Source organism: Crassostrea angulata, chromosome 3 (assembly GCF_025612915.1).
Source record: "Crassostrea angulata isolate pt1a10 chromosome 3, ASM2561291v2, whole genome shotgun sequence".
Classification (NCBI taxonomy): Eukaryota; Metazoa; Mollusca; class Bivalvia; order Ostreida; family Ostreidae; genus Magallana; species Magallana angulata.
In genome coordinates this window covers 38,722,823-38,734,100 of record NC_069113.1, presented here as the reverse complement: position 1 = coordinate 38,734,100, position 11,278 = coordinate 38,722,823, and the positions used below count along the sequence as shown (strand labels likewise).

Here is an 11,278-nt window from a genome sequence, read left to right as displayed (position 1 = left end):
GATTTTAATGTTTACAATGCTTGAGTGAGGCATTTTTAATGGGCAACCAAAATTTGAATGTCATTTGTTTAGTTATAACGAGTTACGGAGCTCACAATTCTTCACTAAGTAAACAAAGCATTTGTTTACATTTTGAATGAATAAGTGAAAATTAAAGTTTTAGACCTAAAATGAATGTGTTAATCGTTACGAAATGTTTATTTACACTTAAGGTGGATCTCTACACCAAATAAGTGTAGGAGATTTTTGTTGCATGCATTTGTTATCAATACTAGGCACAGAATTCAATAATAATAGACCTCAAAATACAATACACTATTTTCTAGAGAATTTTTAAAATATCAGTCTGGTTCCAGATAACCCCATATTTATCAAATTATTAAACATTTCTGTTTTAAAAATCTTATGAAAGTGAAATGTTATTAAGTTTAGAAATGAAAAACAAAAAAATCATGAATGAAGTTTGTATGATTTTTATTGGAATCCACATAGATATGAAACTAAAATATAAAAAAATTCTTTTAAGGCAAACTGCTGGACAAAATTCCACAAAAACCTGAAAATATAAACAATATTCGTTGGTTAATAGGATGAAGAAAAGAAATTGAATGAAATTGAAAAATTAAAGGAAATACTTAATTATTGCAAAAATCTTGGTATAAAAGATCCTGTTTAAGAGTTGTCTTTCTTTATTTTACATGGTCTCAAATATCTTGGGATCAATTTTTTAATTGATAAAAATCACGAAGAAAAATTAAAAAAGGAACAAGTCTATGCTAAATATGTAGATATAAAATTAGTAGTGCTTATGATAATGTTTGAAGCTGAAAAATTATATTTTTGATGAATGCATTATATATATTTAACTCTTTAAAACAAAATATTAGTAGTTAAATTGCCTTTTATTTTATTTTTATATACAAAAGCAATTATAAACAACAACCATACGCATATTAATACATACATTAGATGTCCATAGTGATACACATGCATGTGTGGAAATGAAAAACATGCTCCTTTTCAGAATTCTGTCTTTTCCTCATTTGGCCTGCAAATCCGGGCCTCCACTGCTATTGCTACCTAGCTGTATTTATTTTAACCAAAATACATTAGTTTAATGTCAAAGTTTCAATGAAAGACTTTTACTGCAAATGTTTTTTTTTAAATTTGGGAAGTTAGGATCAATTCAAGAGATCGTACTACGGTACTTTCGTTTTATATTCATCATACATATATAGTTTAAATGAAAATTTGACATCTGCTTACCTATATCGATAATCCGCAACATATGTATGATCGTCTGTTGCAGATGACATGACAAAAATATATTGCCAATAGCAGCAGAGCAGGGAAACTGTATATTATTTAGATTCCACGTTTTCCGTACAAAACAGCTGATAATCAATGTTAGTTAAAAGCTTTACACAGGAAGAAAATTGACTTATTTTCTAAGCGTTTTGGTGATTTCAGTCCTATCTCACCTCCTTAGTTAGAAGAGTTCAATTAAACGGTGTATAGCTATTTTGTACCACGACATAATGTTATCAATCCGGAACACAATGGCGTTTCGAACGGAAGTCAGACATGTTTTGACGATGTAGCCTTCCTCCTTAAAATGAATAAGATAGACAAATCAGCTTGAAAAAGATTTTTACTGGTATATTGAACCTATGTAAACAAAAACAGGGCACCTGTTTACATGACAAAGAATTGTGAGCCCTGTATCTTGCTTAAAACACATTGACTGGCACCCAGTTTTCAATTATTCATTAGAAATGCATTTCTAAAGCATTGTAAATAATAAAAACAGAAAAATGAAATTTGACCAAAATCGTGACCAAGCCCCTTTAAAGCATACATACTTATTAAAAAAGATAATTGGTTTAAAGTAATGCATAATTAATGTTACCTACAATAGCGAATTTTTTCAGCAACACGTTTTGATGTTTAACATTTTACAATTATTATTAAGAAGTTCGTTACTGTAAGCATTTCTAACGGTACATGTAATTGTATGACCATTGCCATAGTATGAAGAAATGGAGATCAGATTGATTCACTTGTACATTATTCTGATACAAAGTTCAACTCATCATTATTCTTTTGGATATACTGCATTGTAAGATACAATATAGATTTATACACTAATATCAAATACGATATTGCATCCAATGTTGCAATACTATATTGTGTTAAATGATATATCATTTGATTCAATATAATAGCTATAAATAATGATATAATATGATATTGTAACATGTATTATGACAATGTATGAAGATTTCATGTTGTACATTTTATCATATTGTATAATACAGTATTGTATTGTGTTATACATTACTGTATCTGATCATATTACACAATATCATTACATATTACATGTATCTCATATCAAATTATACACGACAACATTGTAACATGTCGAACGATATAGTATGATACAATATCGTTTGATACAACATTACATCATATATTATATCATATTATACAATGAAATATTATATAATAAAATATCATTATATACAACATTGTATCATATGATGCAAAATAATATATTTTACAACATTTACAATAAAATATCATATTATACAGTATCGCATTATATGATACAAAATTATAATTTTTTAATAATACAAAGAAAATTAGAGTCTAGTTTTGTTTTTAGCAAAAATTCCATGTCAGACTTCTTAATAAAAGCTTAAACGAAATTCGTAAAATTAATGATACCTTTGCACTCATCTTTATCGCCTATATTATTAGATATAGAACGAATTTGATGGCTGCATAGGACTTATACTCTTACGCTATAAATTTGCATACACATTTACATTTTTTTTTTTTTTTTTTTTTACATTTTTCATACATTTTTATTTTAATAAGGAATTTTTTTAATGCAAAGATAGCTTAGATAGTTTTTTTTAATTTGATTTCCGTTAAGGGAAAGAGCAAATCAATTTAAAAAAATGGAGTTGTTGAGTTAAATTTGAGTTGAGTTAAATTTTGTAAGTGGAATTAAAATGTGTTGAAGCAGTAGTCTAACACCAATACTTTGACAAAATAACCTGTACTCATTTCCATTTTTCATTATTCATATATAAACACATGTACATGTATCTTATACGAGCATTAATGTTGTAATATTTCTTATATATTGATACCTGTTAGATAATATTATATTTATCACACTCAGGGCTTAAAAAACCTGAACAATTAATCTGAATAAATCGTAGATGTTTCTTTTCTTTAGATTTAAGAGTACATTGTATTTGTTTCATACGTAAAAAAACCTCCATTATTTTAAACAAAAAAATACGGTTTTTAATAGTCAAGTAACCCCCCCCCCCTCCCAAAAAAAACTAAAACGAGTTTCAATCATTTTAATCAAATCATAACAATCATTTTAATGATATTGTGAAACGTAATTTTAATGTTGTCTATATTATCATTATTTTTTTACTTTTGCAGATTTTTCAAATTTGCATCGTGTCTCTTTGTTAAAGTTTACCAGATGTGTTTTATTTGATATGTGAATAAAAACACTCTAATACGAGCTTTTAAAAGCATATCATTCTTATGTACCGTAGCGGTCTGTAATAATAATCCAATCTTTTTTTTAATACATAGCATCTAACCAATGTGGAGTAGCTTTCGAATACTGGCTGAACGGATACGATACAGATAACTCCGGGACGTTCACGTGGATTGAAAGTCAAAATCAGACAACCTACACTAACTGGTTCACTGGTGAACCGAATGATAGTGGTGGCATTGGTTCTGAGAAATGTATTGCATCATCTACTGGATATGAAGGAACGTGGGTTGATATTCCATGCACATTTAGTAGACCAGTTGTTTGTGATAGAAATATTTAGAAGAAATATATATTAAGTGACCAAGCAAATAGAACATAAAACAGCGTTGTACATGTAGTTAGAGTAGTTGAAATTAATTGGAGTTACTTACAATTTAGAAAGATGATTTTATATATTGCTGTATTGTTTCTTCTTATAAATGAATCACAAGAAGTACGTTGGTATCCTTTACGTTACTTCGAATTTCTTATGGACAACAAAATCATTTGGGTTAACATTTTGAAATTTCTGGCAAAATAGTTTTTAGACGGGGTCACGTGACAAAGTGCGAAAAGTTTTCATGCATTTGAGTAAATATATTTATTTAAAAACGCATATTTACACTTTCTAGGCCCCCTACGTATTATCCAAATTCTATAAAAATAAATAAATAAACAAATAGTTTTATTAATCAAAATATTATTGCTCGGGTTGTTGTAGCGATTTGTGGAATGGGTTGCTTGATTAACTATAAAGGATATACAAGTAGTTCTATTATCTAAAACAAAACAGCCAATGAAAACAGTTATTTTGACTTTCTCAATTAACAAAGACTTGTTAATAGAAGTAATAATAGGCCATCGAAAATCACTGATAAGCGATAAGCTAAAATATGCGAAGGGAGTAGAAATTGGTTGTATTTTGTCGTTTCATTGCCCCATTTAAATGGGGGAGAGTTTTTGTTTGGCCCCTGGGGATGGGGGATAAAAGGTTGTTTTCAATAAAACGTGTATACTAGTCATCTTGTTTTAGTATATCTACCAAAAGATACCCATTAACCTATATCGAAAGTTAATAAATTTTGGGGAAATGATTTCAAATCAGAGTATTGCATTTTTTCAAATTCAGGTCATGCACTCTATTATGATCTTAAAGTTTCTCAACAAAGTTATAAGTTTTATAGTCCTTTTTGAGAGATTTTCTGTTGGCCTCTTGTTTTAGATGGCTGCAATTGCCGCTGTCGCATTGACTTTAAGCTCGCATTACTTAAGAATTCAATTTAATATTTATTCTGTTACAATGGCAACGGGATAACACCGCGACAATTAAACGGCGTTTTCTTCGTGTATATCAAATTGTACTAACAATTTGTTTGAAGAATAAAGCAATTCTTAAGAAAACCAAATAGTATATTTTGGGTCTTACAGAGAGTACTGATGATCAATATTTGCTCTTTTTTTCTCCGCGTGAAAAATATTTTAACATTGAATAAAGGACACGTGTTTTAAATTCTTTTATATAAAAAGCTGTAAAAAGTCACGTCTTTCCCAATAAGCAACTAAAATTAAAAAGATGTGAAAGCTTACAAATCTTTTTTTGTTTATTTTAAATGGGCATGGTTACGATTTTGGTCAAAAAATTTTTTTTTCGGTTTTAATGTTTACAATGCTTGAGTGAGGCATTTTTAATGGGCAACCAAAATTTGAATGTCATTTGTCTAGTTATAACGAGTTACGGAGCTCACAATTCTTCACTAAGTAAACAAAGCATTTGTTAACATTTTGAATGAATAAGTGAAAATGAAAGTTTTAGACCTAAAATGAATGTGTTAATCGTTACGAAATGTTTATTTACACTTAAAATGAATAAGATAGACAAATCAGCTTGAAAAAGATTTTTTACTGGTATATTGAACCTATGTAAACAAAAACAGGGCACCTGTTTACATGACAAAGAATTGTGAGCCCTGTATCTTGCTTAAAACACATTGACTGGCACCCAGTTTTCAATTATTTATTAGAAATGCATTTCTAAAGCATTGTAAATAATAAAAACAGAAAAATGAAATTTGACCAAAATCGTGACCAAGCCCCTTTAAAGCATACATAATTATTAAAAAAGATAATTGGTTTAAAGTAATGCATAATAATGTTACCTACAATAGCAAATTTTTTCAGCAACACGTTTTGATGTTTAACATTTTACAATTATTATTAAGAAGTTCGTTACTGTAAGCATTTCTAACGGTACATGTAATTGTATGACCATTGCCATAGTATGAAGAAATGGAGATCAGATTGATTCACTTGTACATTATTCTGATACAAAGTTCAACTCATCATTATTCTTTTGGATATACTGCATTGTAAGATACAATATAGATCTATACACTAATATCAAATACGATATTGCATCCAATGTTGCAATACTATATTGTGTTAAATGATATATCATTTGATTCAATATAATAGCTATAAATAATGATATAAAATGATATTGTAACATGTATTATGACAATGTATGAAGATTTCATGTTGTACATTGTATCATATTGTATAATACAGTATTGTATTGTGTTATACATTACTGTATCTGATCATATTATACAATATCATTACATATTACATGTATCTCATATCAAATTATACACGACAACATTGTAACATGTCGAACGATATAGTATGATACAATATCGTTTGATACAACATTACATCATATATTATATCATATTATACAATTAAATATTATATAATAAAATATCATTATATACAACATTGTATCATATGATGCAAAATTATATATTACAACATTTACAATAAAATATCATATTATACAGTATCGCATTATATGATACAAAATTATAATTTTTTAATAATACAAAGAAAATTAGAGTCTAGTTTTGTTTTTAGCAAAAATTCCATGTCAGACTTCTTAATAAAAGCTTAAACGAAATTCGTAAAATTAATGATACCTTTGCACTCATCTTTATCGCCTATATTATTAAATATAGAACGAATTTGATGGCTGCATAGGACTTATACTCTTACGCTATAAATTTGCATACACATTTGCATTTTTTTTTTTTTTTTTTTTTTTTTTTTTTTACATTTTTCATACATTTTTATTTTAATAAGGAATTTTTTTAATGCCTAGATAGCTTAGATAGTTTTTTTTAATTTGATTTCCGTTAAGGGAAAGAGCAAATCAATTTAAAGAAATGGAGTTGTTGAGTTAAATTTTAGTTGAGTTAAATTTTGTAAGTGGAATTAAAATGTGTTGAAGCAGTCGTCTAACACCAATACTTTGACAAAATAACCTGTACTCATTTCCATTTTTCATTATTCATATATAAACACATGTACATGTATCTTATACGAGCATTAATGTTGTAATATTTCTTATATATTGATACCTGTAAAAGGCTGTTAGATAATATTATATTTATCACACTGAGGGCTTAAAAAACCTGAACAATTAATCTGAATAAATCGTAGATGTTTCTTTTCTTTAGATTTAAGAGTACATTGTATTTGTTTCATACGTAAAAAAACCCCCATTATTTTAGACAAAAAATACGGTTTTAAATAGTCAAGTAATCCCCTCCCCTCCCAAAAAAAAACTAAAACGAGTTTCAATTTTTTTAATCAAATCGTAACAATCATTTTAATGATATTGTGAAACGTAATTTTAATGTTGTCTATATTATCATTATTTTTTTACTTTTGCAGATTTTTCAAATTTGCATCGTGTCTCTTTGTTAAAGTTTACCAGATGTGTTTTATTTGATATGTGAATAAAAACACTCTAATACGAGCTTTTAAAAGCATATCATTCTTATGTACCGTAGCGGTCTGTAATAATAATCCAATCTTTTTTTTAATACATAGCATTTAACCAATGTGGAGAAGCTTTCGAATACTGGCTGATCGGATACGATACAGATAACTCCGGGACGTTCACGTGGATTGAAAGTCAAAATCAGACAACCTACACTAACTGGTTCACTGGTGAACCGAATCATAGTGGTGGCATTGGTTCTGAGAAATGTATTGCATCATCTACTGGATATGAAGGAACGTGGGTTGATATTCCATGCACATTTAGTAGACCAGTTGTTTGTGATAGAAATATTTAGAAGAAATATATATTAAGTGACCAAGCAAATAGAACATAAAACAGCGTTGTACATGTAGTTAGAGTAGTTGAGATTAATTGGAGTTACATACAATTTAGAAAGATGATTTTATATATTGCTGTATTGTTTCTTCTTATAAATGAATCACAAGAAGTACTTTGGTATCCTTTACGTTACTTAGAATTTCTTATGGACAACCAAATCATTTGGGTTAACATTTTGAAATTTCTGACAAAATAGTTTTTAGACGGGGTCACGTGACAAAGTGCGAAAAGTTTTCATGCATTTGAGTAAATATATTTATTTAAAAACGCATATTTACACTTTCTAGGTCCCCTACGTATTATCCAAATTCTATAAAAAATAAATAAATAAACAAATAGTTTAATTAATCAAAATATTATTGCTCGGGTTGTTGTAGCGATTTGTGGAATGGGTTGCGTGTATAACGGAATGCAGAACGCCCTTGACGCTTCATAAGGTGGACGAGCTTATTAATTTATAGAAGGGATTAAAGGTTGAATCGAGAGCGATGTTCACACCGCATTTTGCCAATTTTGAGTTTTTGCCATTTGTGTCTAGTTTAACAATCTATCACCTGAATACTACCGAACTTTATGCACGAGCTTAAAACTGAACACAGCTGTCTTACATATTAAGTAGGTTTTTTCTCTTTTTTTTCTTTTAGAAGCTTCCAGTACACTTCATCTCTATAGGAATTTAATTAATATTAAATGACAATAAGTCTGAATTTACCTTCTCTTTCATTTACTCTCTAGTTAATGTACTCTGTCTTGTGTTTTAGGCTAAATCAATATAGATTATTATAATACATTTGGAGTGACCAACACATCAAGAAATAGGCAGTCTTATAGATGAAGAACCAACTTAAATGTTAATGTTAATGTTATCTGGCTTGGCTGGAATATACATGCAATTTTTTATTATTTTTTTTACATATTATGAGACATACGTTTATACTTTATTTTTGTACTTTATAACGTAAAAAACCAGTCACATTCATTATTAAAATGATTCCTTCATCAATATCTTAATGTCTTTTATCAGGAACTCAGCTGATATTTTTTCAATCGGCGATTATCTCGCACCAATATTGGACTTATGAATTCAAAAATAATGAACGGTAGTTACGTTTTAAATTTTTAATTGTCCGTTTGGTAGTAATTAAATAGAAATAGTACTTATCTCAATTACAAAGCAATGAAAACTCATACACATGTAGTTTATTTTGTAGTTTTAAAACCTGATTTTAAAATTCTTTTTTGTAGCTCTTTGAAGGATTTCAAATTAAGACGCTTTCGAAACTCCCTGTAATGGCCATTCCCAACAACATTTGTTAATTTTTCTGTTTATAGAGTTAACTTTGCAAATATTGGAAATTTTTAAAATCAAATAATTCTGAATTGATCCCTAAAATTAACGATTTTAAACAAATACAAAATCAATCTTCCGTTGGAAAAGTTATGTATGTCGTTGTTTACAACGAGTAAGCACAGCTTTTAGTGGCTCGAAATACTTTTACTTTACAAAACTCTTTCACTGAACGAAACATTTATAAAGTTAGTTACACGACACGACATTAAGTTTGCTTTTAAGAATTCAGAGGAGTAGATAGATGTTGCAAAAGATTAAAATAAACATACAAGTTTTCTACCTCGTTGAAGGGCTCTGTCTATAAGGTCAAAATGTGTAGTGACACGTAAAAATATCGCGTCATGTGTGCATAGTACGCATAATTTGATGGCGTCATGCGTACACGTTCGCCTGAAACGAGTAACTAAGGGTTTTAAGTACGTTGGATCCTGGGATAAAATGTCTCAAAGTTTTCTTCTCTAAAGTATTTTTAAAAAATCTACACACATAGGTTAACCAAAATTCAAAACACAATTTTGGGGTCTATATGCTTCTTTTGGCGCTACGGTGTATTTAACATGACCTTTCTGCACTGAAAGTTCAGATTACACATAAATCGCTTTTCCCTCTATATTTAATTATCTGAATGAACCATGGCATCAAATACAAATCTATATTATTTAAAATAAATAAAATTAAAATTATCATGAAAAAAAGGTTATAATATTTTCACCTCATTGATGTTTTGACCTTTTTGCACTGATAAAACGCTATTTTTATCCATTACCAATTTAATATGTAATGAAATTATTTAAATTCTCAAATTTTTTCTCAAATTATGATAAACTTGTCAGAAATATCTTAAAATTTTAGAAAATCAAACAAAAGTATGTGTCTATTATGTAAAATTTGAGATATCGAATGAAATAAGCTGTTTTTAGGCCAAAGTTGGGATTCATTTTTCCTTTACTCTTATGAAATATAAGTTAAATTTGCCAGTATATGTGCCGATAGAAATATTGAAAAATTGTAAAATTGTGTTTTTCGTAACAAATTGAAAATACCGTATAACGGGTATTTTTTAGGTGCTGCTAATTTTTACTCATTTTTACGAGTGTTATAAATCCGTAAAAATTAAACGCGTAAACTTTCACAGAAGTAACAAAACTTCGCACGTAAATTTTCTACATCGTACGTTTGAGAGAAATGTTCATGAACTTCAGTTCAGTCCCTGGCGGCTGTACATGTAGGTATATTTGAGCGTTTTTTGGTCACGTGGTGATAACAGTTCAGATCTTTCTATTCAGTCTTGAGTATTTTCTAAAGCTACGTTTTATGCCACGTTAGTAGCTAGATTTAAACAGCTCAGTCAATAACTATGGCAGTGATACGAAGCTATTTTAAGACCGCGGAACATTAACTGGCAAGATTGGAAACATACAGCTTACGTCAACTTCTGCAAGCTTATAGCTTGCCCTCCGGAACAGACTCCCTTTATCTGCAGACTACGCAACACCATGTTTGTAGACGTTTTTCAACATATCGCTTGTTCCTGCCCCTCTACTAATGACTGACGTACATACTGGTGGGATCAGATCACCAACTCCTTTGATATTCACCTCTCCGCGGACCTGTGTGCCATGACTGAGGATGATATATTCTTCTTCCTTCTAGGTGGAAAATATTTCACATGGTTGTCAGAAAAAGATCTACGTGCAGTTCGTATATTTAACTTTCGTTACATCCGAGACACTGCTGCACGCTAAAATCGGACCCTCAAAGCTCAACCTAACCGAATGTTAGCAGCATAACCTGATTACGTGTGGGCCCCGTCCCCCATGTAGGATCCCCCTTTTTTTTAAATTATTTGTATATATGTAAATACTTATGCTTTGTCTTATAATTATATGTGTTGCATGTATGTACAATTGTATGTTCTGAAATAATCCTCATATGAGGGAAATAAAGCATGAATGAATGAATGAACCTGTTACAGTCAAAACATTTGAAATGGGCGGGACAAATTGACGCGGACGTCTGAGAAAACATTGGATTGAAAAGCTGGTGAAAGTAAGAGTATCTTCAATCCACCTCAGCATTCCGTTTTTAACTTGCTATATAAGTTATATCGATCGAAAAAATATCTTATTTAGTATCAGAAAAGTGAGTGAAAATATTAAAGAGAAAATATGAGAAG

At 29.4% G+C, this 11,278-nt stretch overlaps 1 long non-coding RNA gene across 1 annotated transcript; it reads right to left on the bottom strand.

Annotated features, from left to right (window-relative positions):
- Positions 1–457: 457 nt before the first annotated feature.
- Positions 458–1,608, bottom strand: LOC128176396 (uncharacterized). The gene is made up of 3 exons (XR_008242780.1): positions 1,267–1,608; positions 965–1,084; positions 458–556 (listed from the first exon to the last, which is right to left on the bottom strand). It is a non-coding gene; the product is annotated as an uncharacterized LOC128176396 (long non-coding RNA).
- Between the last annotated feature and the right edge of the window lie 9,670 nt (positions 1,609–11,278).